Here is a 20,199-nt window from a genome sequence, read left to right as displayed (position 1 = left end):
AAAAATTTTTAAAAAAGCAAAAATATATTAACTCATAGTTTTATTTTTTTATAAAGCCACCTCATTTTATTTATTAATTCAATGGTTTTCTTATATTCAGTTTTATTAACCTCACCTTTAGTTTTCAAAATTTCTAATTGGGTGTTTGAGGATTTTTAAATTATTCTTTTTAAAAGTTTTTTTTAAATTGCATACCCATTTCATTGATCTGCTCTTTCTACTATTTTATTGATGTAAGCATTTAAAGATATAATTTTTCTCTCATTACCATTTTTGCTGCATCCTATAAGTTTGGTATGTGTCTCATTATTATCATTCTCTTTAATAAAATTATTTATTGTTTCTTTGAAAAAAATGTAATTAGAAATTATTCAGGAAAATAAACAAAAATATGTTAAGATGCAAAAAGAAAGAGTTAAAGGAGGAAATAGAAGCAAACTGATTTTTGTGGAGGGACAGGGTAAAGAGAGAGAAAAAAAGAAACAAAAAATGGGATAGAGTGAAATACAGAGGTAGTAATCATCACTGTGAATATGAATGTGATGAGTTCATCCATGAAACAGAAGCAGATAGCAGAATGAGAAACCAGAATCCAATAATATATTGTTCACAAGAGACATATTTGAACAGAAAGACACACAGAGTTAAAATAAAGGGCTGGAGTAGAATCTAATATGCTACAGCTAACGTTTAGGTGTAGCAATCATAATTTCAGAAAACACAAAAGCAAAAATGGACTTAAAAGAGATAATCAGAAAGAATCAATTATGTTAAAAATACTGTAGAGTAGACAATGAAGTAATATTTAAGAATTTTAGGGCAAGTTTCTCTGATAAAGTCTTTGCTTTTCAAATATATACTGAGTATACAAATGAGTCAAATTTATAAAAAAAAAACATTCTCCAACTGATAAATGATCAAAACATATAAATAGGCAGTTTTTAGGAGAAGAAATCAAAGCTATTTGTAATTATATAAAATACTCTACATTACTATTGATTAGAAAAAGGAAAATTAAAACAACTCTGAGATGCCACTTCACACATATCAGAAATAACAAATCCTGGAGTAGATGAGGTGAAAACTAATGAACTGATGGTGGAGTAGCAAAGTGGTGCAACCATTCAGGAGAACTATTTAGAGCTATACCCAAAGGGCTATAAAACTGTGCATTCCCTTTGACCCAGAATACCACTATTAAGTTTGTATTCCAAGGAGATAAAGGAAAAAATGATCTATATGCACAGCAATATTTATAACAGTTCTTATTGTGGTGACAAAAATTTGGAAATCAAGGAGATGCTCATCAATTGGGGAACAGCTGAACATGTCTTAAATTATGATTTTGATGGAGTACTATTGTGCTATGGGAAATGATGAGGGTGGTGACTTCAGAGAAACTATATGAACTATATGGCAAGAACTATATGAAATGATGCAAAGTGAAGTGAGAAGAAATGGGAAATCATTGTTCACAGTAATAGCAAGGTTGTAATGATGATTAACTATGAAAGACTTGTCTACTCAGATCAATACAATTATTGAAAAGAATTCCGAAGACTCATGGTGAAAAAAATGTTATTCACTTCCACAGAGAAAACTGATGAACTCTGAGTGAAAACTGAAGTATACATTTCCCACTTGATTTTGCTTGCATTTATTTTGATATATGGCTAATACAGAAATATGTTTTGCATGATTTCAAATGTATAATTGATATTATATTGCCTGCTTAACTGATGTTGGAGTGGTTGAGGAGGAATGGAGTAAATTTGGAAATCAAAATTTAAAAAGAAAATTATGTTTTAAATAAATGAATAATGAATTAAGATGCATATAACATAAAATGAAGTGAATAGGGTAGATAAACTCTTAGACTTCCTTCTAGCATTACATCTTATGATTCTCAAGAACTGGGTGAGGTTAGTCTGAGAAGACTTCTTAGGCATGAAGACTTGAAAGTGGGAAATGGTAAATAAAATTGGAGTGACCATATCCCACATTTGCTTAACTTTATCTACAGTGCTTATGTTGTAAAGTGATGCAAGATAAAGTTAGTTTGGAGGTGATATTTCTTTAATTAGTGGAAAGGCTCAGAACAAATGGTTGAAATACTGAATTCCTGAGGGGAAGAAACAGTCACAACAGGCCTCAAAAAAGATGAAGATCAGTATAAAATAGTTTTCTTTTTATGTTAAGATAAGTGGAAAAAGAATTGGTTAGTGACAGAGTAATTCCTTAATAGGATTAATAAGACCTATGAAGAAAATATTGTGAATGATGTCAAAGTAACTGGGAAAATGCAAATTTCACTCTTTGTTAGCAAAAAAAAAAGAAGATGAAAGCAACACTTTGCTGGATTTGGAATTGGAATATGACATTTTGAAGTATAGTGCTCGCTTGGATGGTAACTAGATGTACAGGAAGAAAGGGAAAAAAAAAAACAACAACTTTCATTAAGAACCTACCATACACCAGACCCTATGCCAAATATGTTACAACTGTTATCTCATTTGATCCCCAACTCTAGAAAAAAGGTACTATTTCAGAAAGATGAAAAGTGGGTATTACTTTTTGTTGAGGCAGACAAAGGTCAAATGAAATGTCCAGGGCCTTACAACTATTATCTGAGAACAAATTTGAACTCAAGTCATCCTACCTCAAGGTTCCTGACTCTAAACTATGTCACTTAGATTCACAATGCTTTAATCTCTGGGGCACTGTCTAGAAGCAGGTATGATAGAAAAGTAGCTAGGGACAAATGAAAGCAATGGTGGCAGTAGAACTGTTTTGGTTTCCTCATAGAAAGTTAGCCTCTTAGAAGGAAATTGACTATGATGCTTCCTTCTTAACTCAGGGCTAGGATTCCAATCTCTGATCCATTTTAGACAATTTATCTAACCTTGGCATATTTTAGAAACCATTTATACTATGGTTTGCTATGTTACAGAGACAAACAAAAACCTCCCAGGAACACAATTGATATAGAAATTGCAAATCCCCCACCCTCATCCAGCCAGAGAAACTTCAACTTCAGAAAGTGAATTATAAAGTTTAAATTAAAAGGAAGGAAAGTAAAAGAACTTGTGAAAAGATTCTGAGTGAGGGGAAGAGAGGAAGATATATACAGTAGAATCTAACTTCAGTTATTGATAACTTGTTTACCACATTTCCTCTAAGTTGACCACCCCTATTTTTTGTGGGGAAAAATGTTAATGGGGGAGACCAGGGGATAAGAGATAAGAAAATAAAAGATATAACAGAAAGATGTAAGAACTTATAAGTTAAAGCCAATAATGAACATAAATACAATGGAAGGAAATATAATGGATTAGACAGCAGCATCCAACAAAATGTTGTTTACATTAAAAACACCTAAAAAGTTCACATAATTAAAAAGGGGTCTGGCACAGATTTTATAATATTTCAAATTTAGTCAGAGGCAGGTGATCAATTAGGATCTTAAACCAGATAATGGTAAATGCAGATGTAGTTTAAAAAAAAAGATGAAATGGGAAAATGCATTTTGCTTAAAGATACCATAGATAGTCCAATACAAGCCGCATGGCATCTAAGGTCCTAAAAACAAACAAAAAAAATATTAAGCAAATTATGGGAGCAATAGACAGCAGAAGAATCATAGTTAGAGACTTCAACATGTCCCTTTCATAGGCTTCTGCTGGTGCAATTTAATGCTTCTTTAGTTGGATGCAAGATGCTGAGGACATTTCATCCTTGGGAATAGAATCCTGGGTTGCCTAGGGAAGGATGGGTAATGGGTGGGGAGGATTAATGTCTTGGGGAAGGAAAAGGGACATTCTTGGGGGCTTAAGAGATCTTGGACACCATTTCAGGCCATTTACTGTAAAGTCAATTCATCCCACTCTGTGTAGCGTGTGTTGTCCAAATCTTCAAAGTCATCATATGCCAACGCCTCGTCGCTGTCATCCCCAGGCAACAACTCTTCCAAGACTGTCTCTACCTCTGAAGCCTTGTACTCCTGAGTGGCTTAACTTTTCTTGCTATCACTCTTCTTCCAGCCATCTGTGCTAGAAGAGATCTGGTCCAGCCACTCCACCAGGGCCTTAATGTTGTATTTGATTTGAGTAAGTTGTGTCTTGATGGTCTGTAGTTCAGTACACTTCAACTTTAACTTTGATAAGCTGCTGGAAGTGGTGGAGCAGGTGAAGAGTCTGAGTTTCTTTGATGCAACAAACAAGAAGGATGATGACCCGGGGCCCTCAGGAACCACCCTGGGGACTAGAGGGCCCGCCCTGGGACTTGAAAAGTCTGTTAGACAGGTCTTCCCAGTAGTAATCAGAGTCAAAGTCGTAGCTCCCAGAGGAGGCAGAAGCTGCTCTCTTGAGTCTTTTTGGCCTATTAGATTTAGGTTCGCCAACCATGTTGATGCCCAAAGTCTGCCCCCTACTCGCCCGTTGTCGCCCAGCATGGGGGCACAGGCATGACGCTCAATAACATACTGGACTAAAGTGTAACCCTTGTGCACAGAGCAGCCGGCTACACGGCCGTACTTGGAGAAGATGGTCTGTATGTCTGCCTTCTTCACCATGGCTGCGTTTAAGTTTTCAATGAAGACCCTAGAGTTGAGGGACTTGGGGTCATTCTTGGTGGTGATGTTGCTTGCGTGCACTTTCAGGCGACCCAGAGAGGAAAGGAAGGTCAGGACCCAGAAAGGTTCTGAGAATCCACGAGAGGGGGAGACAGAGAGGAGCTAGGGCCATGGTGGAGGAGGGGACCAAGAGGGTGGAGCGCCCGCCAGTCGCACACGCGCTGCTGAAAAAACCCAGGGGCAGGGCCAGTTGTGAGAACTAATGTAGGCGTGGGGGCCAGAGAAGATGTGGCCGCCCCGGTCAGTCGGTCAGTCGTTGGTCATTGTTGCCGCCGCTGCTGCCCCCAAATCACCAAGACCAGATTTATTTACAAATTAATTCAGTTGTATATTTAAAAATAATTAATTTCAATATTACATAAAATGTTTGCCAAAAGAGCAACACAATGAATCTTATCAAATAACTTTGATGAAAAACAGATTACTTTTACTACTTTATATTTCATTTCATTTTATTTATTTTATTACTTTATGAAAAACAGATTGTCTTGCTACCTAAATCAGGGAGAAAAAAAAGCACCAAAAGAAATCAATGAACAAATATCCATAATGAACATTAATATAAACAAAGTGAATAAAATATTGAGAGACTACAGCAATATATTAAAGAAACTATACACTGTAACCAAGGGGGATTTAAAATAAGAATGGAGGGTTGATACATTACAGACAGTCACAAATATAATACATTGTATTAATATTAAAACAAAAAAAGCATATCATACAATATAAGTAGATGTATAAGCTATTTTTAAAACTTCAATACAGATTTATATGAAATTAGAATAAGTGGTATTTATTTTTGTTTTTCCCCAGTTACACGTAAAACAATTTTTTAACATTTATTTTTAAAACTTTGAATTCCAAATTCTCTTTCTTTCTCCCTCCCCCACCCCATTGAGAAGGCAAGCAATTCAATGTAGGTATACATGTGTAGTCATGCAAAACATATCCATAATAGTCATGTTGTGATAGAAAACATAGAAAAAATCTTGAAAAATAAAGAAAGCTAAAAAAATGTATGCTTCAATCTGTATTCAGATACTATCAGTTCTTTCTCTGGGGATTGGATAGCATTTTTCATCATAAGTCCTTCAAAGCTGTCTTGGATTGTTGTATTGCCGATAATAGCTAAGTCAATCACAGCTGATCATCTTACAATATTGTTATTATTTTGAACACAGTGTATTTCACTTTGCATCAGCCTAGGCAAGTCTTTCCAGGTTTTTATGAGAGCAACCTGCTCATCATTTCTTATAGTATGATAGTATTACATCATAATGATATAACACAACTGGTTCAGCCATTCCCCAATTGATGGGCATCTCCTCAATTTCTAATTCATTGCCCCAGAAAATAGGTGCTATCAATAGTTTTGTATGTCGAGGTCCTTTTACTTTTTAAAAAATGTCTTTTGGTAGTATTTTCTTAAAATAGTTTATAGTACCTATTTAAAACCAAGCATTACCATTATCTGTAATAGCAACATACTAGATACTATTTCAGTAAAATAAGGGGAAGTAAGGAAGGGCACTACTTCCACCATTGTTTGACAGGTACCTAGAAATGCCAGTTATAGCAATAAGAAACTTTTTATTCAAATAATATTTTTTATTCAAAATGAATTTGGAATTCATAGTAATTAAAAATCTGTCAACACAATCAACATAAAAATAGTGTGACTTCAACTTCAAAATATTATTCATAAACATGAAGACAACTTTTAACATTTGGAGGCAAATTAATTATTTGTGGTTGGTCTATACCAATATAAAAAAGTCAAAACAACTTAAGTTGTGTTCATGTGTTCATACACACACAAAATAACAGGTTATCAGTTTGGTAAAGCACTGTGCACACATAACACACACATATGTGCATATATACAAACACATGTAGATATGTACATATATGTATATCTATGTGTATCATATATAGAAAATCTGTATATTGTGTATATATGCACATATATATTTTATTTTATAGATATAGTAAAAAATAATAATTGATTTGGAGGGAAAATGTTCAAGAATCTCAAGGAAAAGTTTTTAAAATGGAAAAAAAAGTACTAACCATTTTAGGTTTCAATCTGTACCACAAAGCAGTGAACATCACAGCTATCTTTTCATTGGCTAAAAATATAAATAGTGATTAGGGAGAGAGGCCCTACTAGGAGCAAAAAAATCTAGAAGTAAACAAACATAGCAGAATTATGTCCAGTAAGACCAGAGTATCTACCGGGGTCAAGTACTTACTATTCTATAAAACTTTTATGAAAGTCTGACCAAACAATGGAGAGTGGGAATCACAGGAAATAAAATGGTCAGTTTTATTTACCTAAAGTTAAAAAAAAATTAAGACAAATTTGATGTAGTTAGAATTAGAAGGAACATAGGTAACTGGAATAAAATCTTTATATCAAGTTTCTCTGATGAAAGTCTGATATCAATTGATACAAATATGAGTCATTTCTTCAGTAGACAGACAATTTGTCAGGGAATATGAACAGGAATTTTTCAAAAGAATAAAAGAAAACTTTGAACTGACATAAATATTCTACAAATCAATAATATAATGAAAATTAGCACACTTCTTAGGTTGTTGCAATGGCAGTTGGGTGGGGGGAACTGGATGGAGTAAGGACATCCAGAAGATTCTCTATAACAGGAAGGGAATCCATGGATGGATCTCAGGCACAAGTCTAGTGGTCATTCTGTGTCTTTTTCATGATGCTGGTAGAGGAGTGGATGGCAAGTGTTTTAAAAGTTGACGTTCTCCAGTGTTAATTCAAATTGCTATTACTATGTTGAGCTTCTCACTTTCCTATGCATTCAGTTGTAATTGCTCTACCTCTGGAAAATAATTTATATGTATATGTATATATATATGTATGTGTGTGTATGCAGGTATGTATATATACATGTGTGTATATATGTATGTATGTATATATGTGTATATATATATATGTATATAATTAATGGGGAATGGAAAATATTCTAGTCTCATACCATATTGGCTATATGGCTGCTTTCTATTTTACTTTATTTTTTAATCCCATTTCCCTAAAGACATTATGTGTGCAAGTGGAGAATATATCACCATTTTGTTGGAGGAAGGAAGAGGGAGGAAAGTTATGTTTTGGTAACTACAGTTTTTTTAAAAATGTCTTCTTAGTAAATCCATTAAAAAATAACGATAAAACTAACAAATTAAAATAACTAAATAAACTGACTGATTAAAAGGATCAAGCTAATAGTTGATTGATAATGACACTAGAGAGGGCTAGAGAGTTATAGTCCTGGAAATCTCTGTTCTTAAGCATTACCCCAAGAACATGGTGAAGTTGTCTAGAAAAACAATGCAATGAGTTAGAAAACCAATTTTTATTTCAAGAATTAAGTCCCCATTGAATAACAGGACAAAATAATCAATAAAGATTGGATTCTGATGCATAGAAGACTACATGTCTATGACTATCTACTTCAATCAAGACAGAGACCTTAGAACTGAAATACTTTGATAAGGTATTAGAATTAACTGACATTGTCATCTTTACTGTTCATATTTGTCCATTATGAGACCATCCATTCAATCGCAAGTTTCCAGGTCATCCCTATAAATAATTTTAGCATCAATTTTTAAAATTTAATTTTTATTTGGTATTTTATTTTTCCCAGTTACACATAAAAACAATTTTAACATTCATTTAAAAAACTTTGAGTTCGAAATTCTCCCCCTTCCTTCCTCCCCAGTACCTTCATTGAGAAGGTAAGGAATATGATAGAGGTTATACATGTGTAGTCACGCAAAACACTTTCATAATAGTCATGTTGTGAAAGACTAACTGTATTTTCCTCCATCCTAATCCCCGACTGTTTATTCTATTCTATCTCTCTTTTCACCCTGTCCATCCTCAAGCGTGTTTTGCTTCTAACTACTCCTTCCCCCAATCTGCCATTCCTTCTCTCATCCCTCCTTCTATTATCCCCTTCCCCTATTACTTTCCTGTAGAATAAGATAGATTTCTACACCCAATTGAGTGTGTATATTAGTGCCTCTTTGAGCCAATTCTAATGAGAGTAAGGTTCATTCACTCCCCCTCACTTCCCTCCTTTTTTCCTCCACTGTAGAAACTTTTTCTTGCTTCTTTTATGTGAAATAATTTCTACCTCTCCCTCTCTCTTTCTCCCAGTGCATACCTCTCTCATCCCTTAATTTTATTTTTTTAGCTATCATCCCTTCATATTCAATTCACACTTGTGCCCTCTATCTATATTTTCTCCTTTTAATTACCCTAATGATGAGAAAGGTCTTATGAGTTACAAATATCATGTTTCCATGTAGGAATGTAAACAGCTTAACTTTAATAAGTCCCTTATGATTTCTCTTTCCTGTTTACCTTTTCATGCTTCTCTTGAGTATTGTATTTGAAAGTCAAATTTTCTATTTAGCTCTGATTTTTTCTTAAGAATTCTTGAAAATCCTATATCTCATTGAATTTCCATTTATCCCCTCATGTATTCTACTCAGTTTTGCTGAGCAGGTGACTCTTAGTTGTAATCCTAGCTCCTTTGCCCTCTGGAATATCAAATTCTAAGCCCTCCAATCCTTTAATGAAGAAGCTGCTAAATCTTGTGCTATCCTGAATGTAGATCCACAATACTTGAATTGTTTCTTTCTGACTGCTTGCAACATTTTCTTCTTGATCTGGGAACTCTCAAATTTGGCTATAATATTCCTGGCAGTTTTTATTTGGGGATCTCATTCAGGAAGTGGTTGTTGGATTCTTTCAATTTCTTTTTTACCCCCTGGTTCTAGAATATCAGGGCAGTTTTCCTTGATAATTTCTTGAAAGATGATGTCTAGGCTCCTTTTTCTATCCTGGCTTTCAGGTAGTCCAATAATTGTTAAATTAACTCTCCTGGATCTATTTTCCAGGTCAGTTGTTTTTCCAATGAAATATTTCACATTTTCTTTTATTTTTTTTCATTCTTTTGGTTTTGTTTTACAATGTCTTGATTTCTTATAAAGTCACTAGCTTCCATTTGCTCCATTCTAATTTTTAAGGAATTATTTTCTTCAGTGAGTTTTTGGGCCTCCTTTTCCATTTGGCCAATTCTGCTTTTTAAGGCATTCTTCCCCTCATTGGCTTTTTGAACCTCTTTTACCATTCAGCCTAGTCTGTTTTTAGAGGTGTTATTTTCTTCAGTATTTTTTTTTTGTCTCCTTTACCAAGCTGGTGACTTGTTTTTCATGATTTTCTTTCATCACCCTAATTTGTCTTCCCATTTTTTCCTCTAGTTCTCTTACTTGATTTTAAAAATCCTTTTTGAGTTCTTCTATAACCTGAGACAAATTCATATATTTCTTCAAGGCCTTGGATGTAGGAGCTTTGACTTTGTTTTCTTCTGAGTGTGTGTTTTGTTTTCCCTTGTCATCAAAGTTAGTTTCTATAGGCAGTTTTTCCCATTGTTTGCTCATTTTCCCAGCCTATTACTTGATTTTTAGCTCTTTTTTAAGGTAGGGATCTGCTTCTAGGGGGAAGGGAGTACTGTTCCAAGCCTCAGTGGTTTTGTGCAGCTGTTTTCAGAGATACTTCTAGGGACCTGTAAGTTTTCAGCTCTTCCAACATGGTATGATCTAAGGAAAGGTCTTTACTACTCTCCTGGCCTGTGCTCTGGTCTGTGACCAAGCACAAGCCCTCTTTTCTGCCTTGGACCTGGGAGGAGGGTCCCCCCTCCACTGTGGCTACAAGCTCTTGTGTGCTTGTACTCCTCCTTGCCCTGGACCTGCCACCCAGTACTGTGACCCAGATGCAAGTATGAGCAAAGCAACAGCATCCTCCCTCAGTGTCAGCCAAGAGATCCCTGTAATCTCCTAACCAACTGTTCAACTTCCTTAACCCCTTGTTGGATGAGAGCTCTGGAAGGAGAAAGTGCCACTGGCAGTGCTTATTCAGTCACTCTCAAGGCCTGTTTCTGGTTTGGTGGGGCCAGGGCTGTGCTGATAAGCCCTGCCTTGGACTGTGCTCCACTCACTCTGGTTCAACAGACCTTTTCTGCTGACTTTCTAAGTTGTCTTTTGGCATGTGTGGACTGGTAAGTATAGAAACTTCCACTGCTGCAAGTGATTCATTTGCCCCAAGATCTTCTCTGGGTTTGCTGGGCTGGGACTATGCTGGTGTAGCCTTGCACTGGACTGTACTCCTCTCTCATCCAGGTCAGACAGATCTTTACAGTCTACCTTACAGGTTATCTTGGGCTGGAAATATTTTTTCCTCTGTCTTTTTGTGGGTTCTGCTCAGCATCAATGTTTATGCTGATCATTGATTACTATATAAAGCCCCTACACATTGTCTAGACCACATACAGATTCAAAAACCCTCAAACTAGCTTCTTCCTTGCCAGGGCTTTCCATAATGCTAGCAATTCTTTCTTCAAGAACGATAATGAAGGTATAATTGGAGCTATGCAGTGTTTTCCAATTAATGTTTATTCAAGATTCAGGTTTGATTTATAGTCTTCTTTGTCATAACTGGAAATAATCAAGTATCAAATTATTCCTTTTCCTTTTTAACTATTGATGTGTGTCCATCTAGGATGTGTATATTTAGATAATTCATGTTCTTTATAACAGACTAGGTTAAATGATTATAGTGCTAAGATCAATAAGTAAAGAAAGAAAATATGGCATAATACTTAGAAGGTCACCCTTGGAATATAGAAGATCTTAATTCAAGTCTTGAATTTGACATATGCTAACTGTATGGCCAGTGGGCACAATGGACACAGTGACTCATTTACCCTCTCAGTGCCCTAAAGCACCTCTCTAAGATTTTAAGTAAAAGAGAGATTGCTGATCTATATCCCAGGAGGAAATTTCCACAGTGAAATTTCCCATACCAATGAAATCATTATAGCAGGTATTCTTTGAAGAGATCAAGGATAAATTATTTTCAGACATCTAAAACGAACATTTAAAATGAAAACCTGGAGAAATAACTTTGTTTCTGGAGGATACCTTATAATGGACTGTGATAAACCATTTATGTTCCCCACATCCTTGTTTTTTTTAATAAACATATTTTTCCTCCAAAAGTTATTAAAGAGAAATCTCTCATGCACATAATTAGCCTTTCAAAAAGTCTGTCCATTAAATGGCTTGGTCTAAGAAAAATATACCCATATGTTTTATGAGACATTTCAGTTCCTGGAAAACATTATGGAAAACTTCCACTGTTTAAGTTTTGAGCCTATGTGAGTGTTCTTACATATTTTTTAAACCCACAATAAGACTCTTTCCCACAGATCATTGCTTGTGTTAAAATACTTCTACACTTTTCTTTCTGAGGAGAAGCCAAACCCTGCAGCCACTGACTAATTTTAGGGTCTAAGTCAGCCAATGGTGGAATAGGATGTTCATTTACATTATGGAACAAAACTATGTAAGTCTGCAGAAGAATAGGTTACACCAATGAGGGTAGCTTTTGGCTCTGTTAAAAATTTTCCCCTCTATACTTATAGAGGAAACATTTTAGATTGCTTACACTTTTTAAAAAAAATTAATTTGCTGTCTACCAAGATTATTCAAGTTCAGAATCTGACTTTCTGGCATGGAGAATTAGGATGTTCCTGATGTACCATTTTAAGAAATAATGCAGCTATAAATTATATAAACTTACTGAATTCTCACAAAACAGGCATTATTGCCAGACAATATAGACATTGTAGCTTGTGATGCATGAACATCTCTTCCACTTTGTCTAATTCTGTTATCCTCATGCTCACAAGCAACAGGGAGAAAAAGAGAAAATCAGTGCATTCAGCATGCTCAAATGTCAACAAGGAGCAATTTAGCTGACATGGTCTTTTTTCATGCCACAACTCAAAGGAAGAAAGCAACGTATATGGAGAATAAAACAGAATAATTGTCTCTTCATAAAAAAAATCATAAAGGAGGCATCCACTAAAAATGGCAGTATGAAATAAAAGATGCAGAATAAAAACAAGTTTGCTAAGAAAAGACTCTTCTTGCAGAGTGGTTAAGAAAAGCTTCAGATAAAAACAATGGTTTTTGAACTGCGTCTTGAAGGAAGAGAGAGAAATTATTATGTAGAAGTAAGAAAAGAGTCATTTCCAAGTGTACCACAGACTATCCCATGAAGCATGCTGAAAATTGCACTTCACATGTGGTTACCCCACATTTACTAGACCTTGCATTTTGAAATAAGATATCAAGCACTTCTGACGATAATCCCTTAGTCTCTTCCTCCTCCCCAACAGTGTTAATGATAGGGAGTTAAGGTATTTTGTCATTTGAAAGTAGAAGTATCTTCTAGCTTCAACCCACAAGGTAAAATTATATGATTTCTGTACTGAGTAAATGCTGAAGAAGCCTAGTGCTTCTTTATTTTGCCATTATATTGACCTCATCTATCTGTCAGATGGTGCAGAGCAGATTGACTAGGAATTCCCTCTTTTCCCCCAGGCCTTTTTCCATGTTTGTGAATATACATACATATATACATGTATGTGTGTATGGATATGTATATATGTATGTATGTTTATATTTAATCACACATACATAAATATATAGATATAATTTTTCTAGTCTTTTCTCACTTAATAGTATTTTATTTTTGCAATTACATGTATAGATAGTTTTTGACATTCACTTTTATAAGATCTTGAGTTCCAAAATTTTTCTCCCTCCCTCCCTTCCATCATTCCCAAGGTAGCAAGCAGTCTGGTAATAGGTTATACATGTACAATTATATAAACATATTTCTACAGTAGTCATGCTATGAAGGAAAATTCAGAGCAAAAGGACAAAAAAAGGAGAAAGAAAAAAAACAAAAAAATGAAAATAGTAAGCTTTGATCTACAGTAAGGTTCCATGGTCCTTTCTCTGGATGTGGATAGCATTTTCCATCACAAGTCTTTTGTAATTGTTTTAAATCATTGTATTGCTGAGAAGAACTAAATGTATCATAGTTAATCATCACACAATGTTGCTGTTGCTATGAACAATGTTCTCCCAGTTCTTCAAACTTCACTTGGCATAAGTTCATGTAAGTCTTTCTAGTTTTTTTTCCCCCTGAAATCTACCTACTCATCATGTCTTATAGAACAATAGTATTCCATTACATTCATATACCACAACTTGTTCAAACATTTCCCAATTAATGGGCATCCCCTCAATTTCCAATTTTTGGCCACAACAAAAAGAGCAGATATAAATATTTTTGTAATATAGGTTCGTTTCTCTTTTTTTATGATCTCTTTGGGATATAGACCTAGTAGTGGTATTGCTACATCAAAGGGTCAGAGTCCTTTGGGAATGGTTCCAAATTGCTGTCCAGAATGGTTGGATTTATTCACAATCACCAATAATGTACTAGTGTTCCAATTTTCCCACATCTCCCAGATTTATCATTTTCCTTTTTCTGTCATATTGTCCAAACTGACAGTTGTAAGGCAGTACCACAGAGTTGTTTTAATTTGCATTTCTCTGATTAATAGTGATTTAGAGCATTTTTTCTTATGACTACAGATAGCTTTAATTTCATCATCTGAAAACTCCCTGTTCATACCCTTTGACCATTTACCAATCAAGAAACGACTTCTATTCTTATAAATTTTACTCAGTTCTCTACAAATTTTACAAAGGAGACTTTTATTGGAAACAATTGCTGTAAAAATTGTTTCCCAGCTTACTGTTTTCCTTCTAATCTTGGTACCATTGGCTTTGTTAGTACAATTTTTTTTAATTTAATGTGATCAAAATTATCCATTTTGCTTTTCATTATGTTCTCTATCTCTTGTTTGGTCATAAAATTTCCCCTTCTCCATAGATCTGACAAGTAAACTATTCCTTGCTCTCTAATTTGGTATCAGCCTTTATGTCTAAATCATGTACCCATTTTGACCATATCTTGGTACATGATTGGTCCTTTTACTTTTTAAGGAGTTGTTTTCTTCAGTGTATTTTTTTTTCTAGTTTGTTAATTGTATTTTTTAGGGACTTGTTTTCTTCAGTGTACTTTTTTTTCCCCATTTGGCCAATTGTATTTTCTTTTTAAGGCAATTGGAGTTAAGTGACTTGCCCAGGGTCACACAGTTAGTAAGTGTCAAGTGTTTGGTCTGATGCTGGATTTGAACTCAGGTCCTCCTGACTTCAGGGCCGGTGCTGTATCCACTGCACCACCTAGCTGCCCATCCAATTGTATTTTTTAAGGACTTGTTTTCTACAGTTATTTTTTTGTCCCTCCTTTTCCAAGCTATTGACTCTCTTGCATACTTCTCATTTCTTTTCCCAATTTTTCTTCTAACTCTTTTATTTGACTTTTAAAATCCTTCTTGAGCTATTCCAAGAAGGCTTTTTGAACTTCAGACTAGTTCATATTCCCTTTTGAGGTTTCAGATGTGGGTTTGTTAACAATGTTGTCCTCTTCATAATTTCTGCCTTGATCTTCATTGTCCCCATAATAACAATCTATGGCACAGGGGCAGAGCCAAGATGGTGGAGGGAAAGCAGTGACTTGCATGAGCTCTCCCCCCAAACCCCTCCAAATACCTATTAAAAATGGCTCTAAAATTCTAAAGCAGCAGAACCCACAAAAAGACAGAGTGAAACAAATTTCTAGCCCAAGACAGCCTGGATGGTTGATGGGAAAGGTATATCACACTGGGCAGGGAGAGGAGTGCAGTGTGGTGTGGGTGTGCAGGCTGCAGCAAACCTGGAGCAGGCGTCAGAGGACTGACTGACGGGCAGCTGTGGTGATTTCCAGGCTTATCAACCCATGAATGCCAAAGACAACTTAGAAGGTGAGTGGGAAAACTCTGTGACTGTGGTGAGAGAAGGAGCTAGGTCTCAGCCACAAGTCCCAAGCGTGACTTCTGAGGCAGCGGCTGACTCTTGAGCTTCTGGCCCACAGACTGAAGGGGAATCGAGTGGCTGATCAGAGGGGGATTGCAGGGATCTCTTTGCCAGTGCTGAGGCAGGAATCTCTTGCTCTTCCCATGCTTGGATCTGGGTCACAGTTCTGAGGTGCAGTCCTGGGGCGAGAAGGAGTAATGGTGCAGTGGAGCTTGTTGTGGCGGTAGAGAGGAAACACCTCACCCCTTATCATAGCACCTTGGAAGAACTGAAAATTTACAGGTCCCTAGAACTATCTCTGAAAACAGCTGTACAAACCTCCAAAGCTTGAAACAGTACATTCTCCAAATTGGAAGCAGACTCTTACCTTAACAAAGAGTTTAAAACTCAAGTAATTGGCCAGGATCACGAGTAAGCAATGCAAAAAAAGTCAGACTATATTATCTTACTTTGGTGACAAGGAAGATCAAAACATACAACCAGAAGAAGACAACAAAGTCAAAGCCGCTACATCCAAAGCCTCCAAGAAAAATAAGAATCAGCCCCAGGCCTTGGAAGAGCTCAAAAGGGATTTTGAGAAGCAAGTAAGAGAAGTAGAGGAATAACTGGGAAGAGAAATGAGAGTGACGTGAGAAAATCATAAAAAACAAGTTAACAGCTTGCTAAAGGAGACCCAAAAAATATTGAAGAAAATAACACCTTAAAAAATAGCCTATCCAAATGGCAAAAGAGGTCCAAAAAGCCAATGAGGAGAAGAATGTCCTAAAAGGCAAAATTGGCTAAATGGAAAAGGAAGTCCAAAAGATTAATGAAGAAAATACTTCCCCAAAAATTAGAATAGAGCAATTGAAGGTAGTGACTTTATGAGAAATCAAGACACTGTAAAACAAATCCAAGAGAATGAAAAATTAGAAAACAATGTTAAATATCTCATTGGAAAAACAACTGACCTGGAAAATAGATCCAGGAGAGAGAATTTAAAAATTATTGGACTATCTGAAAGCCATGATCAAAAAAAGAGCCTAGACATCATCTTTCAAGAAATTATCAAGGAAAACTGCCCTGATATTTTAGAACCACAGGGCAAAATAGAAATGGAAAGAATCCACTGATCTCCTCCTGAAAGAGATCCTAAAGGAAAACTCCTAGGAATATTGTAGCCAAATTCCATAGTTCCCAGGTCAAGGAGAAAATATTGCAAGCAGACAGAAAGGAATAATTAAAATATTGTGGAAACACAATCAGGATAACACAAGATTTAGCCACTTCTACATTAAGGGAGTGCAGGGCATGGAATATAATATTCTGGAGGGCAAAAGAGATAGGATTACAACCAAGAATCACCTACCCAGAAAAACTGAGTATAATCCTTCAGGGGAAAAGATGGTCATTCAGTGAAATAGAAGACTTTCAAGCATTCTTGATGAAAAAACCAAAGCTGAATAGAAAATTTGACTTTCCAATAGGAGACTCAAGTGGAATATGAAGAGGTAAACAGTAAAGAGAAATCATAAGAGACTCATTAAGGTTGAACTGTTTACATTCCTGCATTGAAAAATGATATTTGTAACTCATGAGACTTTTTCAGTATTAGAGTAGTTGGAGGGAAAAAATAATATGTATGTGTGTATAGATAGATAAATAACTAGATAGATGGATAGATAGATAGATAGATAGAGGGCACAGGGTGGGTTGAAGATGAAGGGGTCATATCTGGAGAATAAAATTAAGGGGTGAGAGAGGATTATATTAGAAGGAGAAAGGGAGAGGTAGAACAGGGTAAATTATCTCACAAAACAAAACAAAACAAAACAAAACAAAAGGCTCTTACAGTGGAGGGGAAATGGGGGAAGGTGAGGGGGAATGAGTGAATCTTATTCTCATAGGATTTGACTTAAGGAGGGAATAACACACACTCAATTGGGTATGGAAATCTGTCTTACCCTATAGGAAAATAGCTGGGAAAGGGGACAAAAGAGTAAGGGGATGATAGAGAGGAGGGCAGATTGGGAAAGGGAGTAATGAGATGGAAATACTTCTGAGGAGGGACAGGGTCAAAAGAAAGAATAGAATAAATGGGGGAGGGCAGGATAGGATTAAGGGAAATACAGTTAGTTTTTTTACAGCATATCTACTATGGAAGCATTTTGCATAACTGCATGTATAACCTATATTGAGTTGCTTGTCTTTTGAATGAGGGTGGGTGGGGAGGGAGGAATGGAGAAAATTTGGAACCCAAAGTTTTAAAAACACATGTTTTAAAAAATATGTCTTCACGTGCAAGTAGGAAATAAGAAATACAGGAAATGGGGTACAGAAATCTATCCTGCCCTACAAAAAAACAGAAGGGGAAGAGGATAAGAAAAGGCAGGGAGAGATAGAAGGGAAGGCAGGCTAAGGGAAGGGGTATTCAGAATGCATGCCATCTTGGAGTGGGGGAGGGGCGAGATGGGGTGAAAATTTGAAACTCAAAATCTTCTACAAGTAAATGTTGAAAACTAAAAATAAATAAATTTATTAATTAAAAAAATATATATGGCACGTTTCTTTTTTGCTCATGGTGTTTACTTATTCCCTGGCCTTTAAAAAAATTGAGCTGTTCTGCTGGGGAGCAGGAGACACTGAGCCAAGTTTCTTGTGCTGGGATCCCGGGGCCTGGTCATTGGCTTTGTGTGTTGGAGCCTTCGGTGCTGTAGGGTTCTGGCAGCTTACCTAGTGTTGGGCAGGAATCAACAACACTGGAGCGCTAGGAATATAAGTGTGTAGTCTGACCTTTGGAGGATCCCCGCTCTCCTGGGCCTTCTGTTGCTTTCTTTGACTCCTTGCAGCTGGATGTTTTGCTGCTGTAGGATGTTTCTCTATCTGGGGCTTTCCTTCTTGGAGTTCCCTCTGCTTCCCAGAGTTTTACTGAGGCATCAAGAGACTTGGCTGCCGGAGAATGCCATGTTTTTCTGAGCTGGTTTCCACTCATACTCCTGCCTGTTATGAGACACCAGGAAGTCCTGGCATTGGTGCTTGCCTGCTTCACCACATGGACTTCAGGATCTCCCCCTAGTATGCTGAGATGGGGCTTTCCACTAGCTTGCTGGGATGTCTCCCTTTCTGTATTGCTCCTCCTCCCCCCAGGACAAGAGGGGCCTTTCCCATTAATCCCTTAAGCTTCCTGCTACAGGATTGCTGCCCCTCCTCTTTCTGCTGTTCAGCTGTTCTAGGGTTTTTTCCTGGGGTGATATTTTCTGGGCTTTCAGAGGTTAATAAGAGAGGATGAGAGTGATTTACTTCTTACTCCACCATCTTGGCTCCTGGCCCTCACTGCCTATTTTAATTCCTTCAACTTCTTTTTCTTCTCTTATTGCTGAAGCCAACATTTCTAGTACAATATTGAATAATAGTAGTGATAATGGGAATTTTTGTTTCACCCCTAATGTAATTGGACCAATTCACATTTTTCTTGCAGCCTTTGGATGCAGGAACTTTGACTTTGTTGTGTTCTTCTGAGTGTGTTTTAATCTTTCTTCTCACCATACTAACTTTCAACAGTCAGAGGCTTTTTTCCTGTTGTTTGCTCATTTTTCTTGCTTATTAGTTGACTTTTAAGTCTTTGTTAAAGTATGGCTGTGCTTTCAGGGTAGAGAGCTTACTGTCCCAAGTTTCAGGGGGTTTGTTCAGCTGCTTTTAGTGATAATTCTAGGGACCTGTAAGTTTTCAGGTCTTCCAATGTGGTATGATATAAGGAGAGGTGTTTATTAGTCTCCTGACCTGTGCTCTGGTCCGTGAGAGACCATAAGCACTATTTTCTCCCCTGTAACTGTGAGGAGGTCCCCCCCTCCACTGTGGCTGCAGGTTCTGCTATGCTAGTGCTCCTCCTCACCCTGGACCCTGGTCTGAGTATGGGCAAAGCAACAGAGTCCTGCCTCAGGGCTAGCAAAAAGACCCCTGTAATCTCCTTCTGACCAGTTGTTCAACCCCCTTACCCTCTGTTGGCTGAGAGCTCTGGGAACAGCTACTGCTGCTGCCAGGGCTGATTCTGTCACTCTCAAGGCCTGCTCCTGGTTTTCTGGGGCCAGGACTATGCTGACTTGGCCTGCCTTGAACTGTGCTCCACTCTCACCCTGGTGCAACAGACCTTTCCTGCTGACCTCCTAAGTTGTCTTTGGCATCTGTGTGTTGAGAGGTGTGGAAACTGTCACTGCTGCAAGTAATTCAGTTGGCCAAGACCTGCTTCCAGATAGCTGGGGTCTAGCCTGGGCTTGGGTGGCCTGCACTAGATTGGGCTCCTCTCTCACCCTAGTGCAACAGACCTTTCCTGCTGACCTTCCAAATTTTATGAGGCTGGAAATTTGACTTCATCTTTTTGTGCATTGTGCTGCTCTAGAATTTGTTTAGAGTTTTTTGTTTTTTGTTTTTTTGTTTTTAGTGAGGCAATTGGGGTTAAGTGACTTGCCCAAGGTCACACAGCTAGTACGTGTCAAGTGTTTGGTCTGAGGCAAGATTTGAACTCAGGTCCTCCTGACTTCAGGGCTGGTGCTCTATCCACTGTGCCACCTAGCTGCCCCTAGAGTTATTTTTAAAGGAATTTGCGGGGGATTGCGGGAGAGCTCAGGCAAGCCTTTGCCTTTACTCTGCCATCTTGGCTCCACCACCCCTAACCTAATTGGGAAAGTTTCTAGCTTATCTCCATTAAAGATAAT

At 36.9% G+C, this 20,199-nt stretch overlaps 1 pseudogene; it reads right to left on the bottom strand.

Moving 5' to 3' along the window:
• Positions 1–4,009: 4,009 nt before the first annotated feature.
• LOC114052140 lies at positions 4,010–18,479 on the bottom strand (annotated as a pseudogene).
• Positions 18,480–20,199: the final 1,720 nt, after the last annotated feature.

Source organism: Vombatus ursinus, unplaced genomic scaffold (assembly GCF_900497805.2).
Source record: "Vombatus ursinus unplaced genomic scaffold, bare-nosed wombat genome assembly UNPS02014807.1, whole genome shotgun sequence".
NCBI lineage: Eukaryota > Metazoa > Chordata > Mammalia > Diprotodontia > Vombatidae > Vombatus > Vombatus ursinus.
Note: the sequence above shows the minus strand (reverse complement) of the source record. Positions and strands in the feature narration are given on the sequence as shown.